We start from the raw sequence: 3,519 nt of genomic DNA, 5'->3' as shown, positions 1-3,519 counted from the left end.
AAGACAGAGCAAAACCAAGCAACAATGTACAACAAAACAGCAACAACAACAAACCACTAACAACAAATTAAAACACCAAGTTAGTTCAAGGATCGTTGGCCTTCTTGTGTACTTCTTAATGAAGGAGAAAGACAAGGCTTTCCTCCAGTAGTGAGTCATAGTCTGGGAACCCCGCAGGGGGAAGCAGTGACTCTGCTTTGTCCTGTAGAGTCACTCTGTGAGTCAGAGCTGACCCAATGGCAATGGGCTTGTTTGTCTGTTGATTTGTGGTGGTTTATGTGTTGGCCGGGTTGACTACACGAACAAATCCAGGGGCACTCATATATGTATAAGAAGGAGCCACATATCAGAGAGTATTTGTACATTCAGGAAACAGCCCAGTCCAGATCAAGTCCCTGAAGTCCGATACTAGCCCTTAAGTCTGATACTGGTCCTTAAGTCCCTCTGCAGACTCACACAGTCACGCAATGATGCGGAATGCAGGAAGATCACAGGCCAGTGAGTGCAAAGTCTTGTGGATCCAGTGCTGGTGGCAGCGGGGCCCTCGCAGGTCTCAGCATTGCTCCACATGGCTCGTCAGCAAGCAAGTGATAGCACAGCAAGCAAGTGATAGCACAGAGAGAATGGAGCCGGCCTCCAGCGAGCCATTCTTCTTGGTGGCCCTCCAAACAAGCTGCGACCTGATTCGCAGGCTAATCCCTGCCGAAAATGTGCTTGTAGAGCCATGTTGGCACACAAACCCTAAGTATCACATTTTACTTCTTTATAATAAGGAGTCTTGGTAACATAGTGGGAGGTTCCTTGAGCTGCTACCCACAACATCAACTGTTGAATCCCACCAGCTGTTCTGCAGTGGAAAAGACGAGAGCGTTTCCCTTCTCATAAAGATTTACAGCTCCAGAAACCCACAAGGGCAGTTCTACTCTGCCATAACAGGTTGCTCTGAGTCAGAATCAACTATGACTGTGAGTTTGAATTTTTTTTAGTGACTTAGTTTACCTTGGTCAGCTGTTCACACTTAATCCACTTTTGTGCTACCTTTTTGATGAGTGCATTATGGAACTACATTGCCCGATGTTGAACTACCTTGCAAGATATAAACACAAGAAACTCCATTTTGGAAAAGAAATGGAAGTATACTATTTAGGCCCAGCTTAAATGTTGCGCCACTGCCAAGAACCAACAGATGGTGTGAAGAGCCGCCCCAGAAAGTCTAGGGGTCCTCGATAAGAGTTGGATGGTTGCCGCGGAATTTCCAGAATGACATCAAGGAGCCAGCTGAACTGCCTACATAAACCCGGGTAGAGACTCAGACTTTTCTGAGAGCTAGGAACCAAGGAGACATCAACTGCTGCTCTCTCCGACTCTCCCCGGGGTGAGTACACTGATAAGGCAGTGCTTACTGGGACTAAGATGCTGACATAAGAATGTAGTGTGTTGCCCTGTACCTGATAGTTGTTTTAAATAATATTATAGTTTGAGTTAAACGTTAAGATTATTAGATTGTTTGATGTGTGTTTGCAGTGAATAATGAGATTGAACAATAATGTTTAAAAAGCAAATGAAATAAAACAAGGTTAAAAGAAAGGAAAAACAAATTAGGAACAGTGCAAAAGAAAATGAATAGTAAAGAAAATACTGAAAAGAGGGGAAAGGAAAAAGAACAGATAAAATAATAAAGAAAGGTAAAAGGGGAAGAATAAAGGAAACAGGGAAAACGCACAAATAAGGGTAGGGAAAGAAGAAAAGTGGAGGGGAGGTCAGGCATCTGGGTGGTGCTCCTGCTGCCCAGGGAGGCTACAAGTATGTGTATGTGCGGTTCCTGTTCCTGGATGTTGTTGCTGCTGTTCAGAGGGCAGTGGGGGTATGATTCCTTGTCCCAGAACGTGTTCCTGCTCGTTCAGAGTGTAGCTGGAGGTAGGGTGACTGGTCAGCGCTGTTCTGCTGGTCCTACAAGGTTTAATGTGCATGCCTCCAAACATGGCAGTGGCACATACCTGGTCCCTGATCCACAAATGTGCTCATCCAAACTCAAGAAGAGCAGGGGCAGCACGGGGGAGTGTGTCATCAGCAGCTGGGTGTATGGAAACGGGCTGGCCATACTTCTTGTCACTAGGAAGGTATGAAGATTTAGGGTAAGGTGACACTTTTCTGGTCACCAACTACCAAAATAGGCACTGGTGCAGTCCTGGGCAAGTGAAGATGATTATCAAGTTGCTGCCACGGACAAAATGTGTGCAAAAATTCAAAATTAATGTACTGTGTTAGGAGAGTTAATAATTTGCTATTCCATGTTTCTCTTTGTTGACTATTTTTATTTGCGGGGTGGGGAGTCATAATTATTCTATGTGATGATGATGGGGGTATGTGGAATTTCTGTATTTTTTAAAATATTATTTTATTGGGATTTCTTTCAGCTCTTAGAACAATCCATACATCAATTGTATCAAGCATTTTTGTACATACATTGCCATCATTATTTTCTAAACATTTATATTCTATTCGAGCCCTTGTTATCAGATCCTCTTTTTACCCACCCTTCCACCCACCATGATCCCTTGATAAATTATCAATTGTTATTTTATATCTTACACCAGCCGCTGTCTTCCCTCCACCACAGTTTCTCCCCCACACCTCTCCCCACCTCCACCCTACACTCCTGGTATCACTACTCCCATTTCTGTACCTGAGGGGTTTGTCTGACCTGGATTCATGTGTCGTGAGCTCTTATCTGTACCTGTGTACATGCTCTGGCCTAGTCTGTAGTGAAAGGCAGGATTGGGGTCATGATAGTGGGGGGTAAGGAAACCTGAAGGAAACAGAGGAATAGTGTATATTTCATTGATGTTGTACTGCACCCTGGTTGACACATCCCTTCCTTGCGACCTTCGGTCAGGGGTGTCCCACAGTCAACAGATGGGTTTGGGATCTCTGCTCTTGAAGCCCCTCGTTCTCAACAATATTTGTTTGTTTGGGGTCTTCTGATGTCTCTTTTTAAAAAATATTTTTATTGGAGGCTCATACAACTCTTATCACAATCCATACATATATCAATTGTATAAAGCACATTTGTACATTCATTACCCTCATCATTCTCAAAACATTTGTTCTCCACATAAGCCCCTAGCATCGGCTCCTCATTTCCCTCCTCCCTCCCTGCTCCCCTTCCCTCATGAACCCTTCATAATTTATAAATTATTCTTCTGTCATATCTTACACTGTCCGACATCTCCCTTCACCCACTTTTCTGTTGTCCGTCCCCCAGGGAGGAGGTTATATGTAGATCCCTAGCTGTACCACTGTACATCCTCTGGTCTAGCCAGATTTGTAGGGTAGAATTGGGATCATGATAGTGGGCATTGGGGGTGGAGCTTCTGATTTTCTTACCTAATCCCGTCGAAACCTCATGATCACACAGGCTGGTATGCTTCTTCCATGTGGGCTTGTCTCTCTGTTAGATGGCTGCTTGTTTAACTTCAAGCCTTTAAACCCCAGACACTATATCTTTTGATAACTGGG

Source organism: Echinops telfairi, unplaced genomic scaffold, assembly GCF_000313985.2.
Source record: "Echinops telfairi isolate 266 unplaced genomic scaffold, ASM31398v2 ScPeMD7_55;HRSCAF=186, whole genome shotgun sequence".
NCBI lineage: Eukaryota > Metazoa > Chordata > Mammalia > Afrosoricida > Tenrecidae > Echinops > Echinops telfairi.
Note: the sequence above shows the minus strand (reverse complement) of the source record.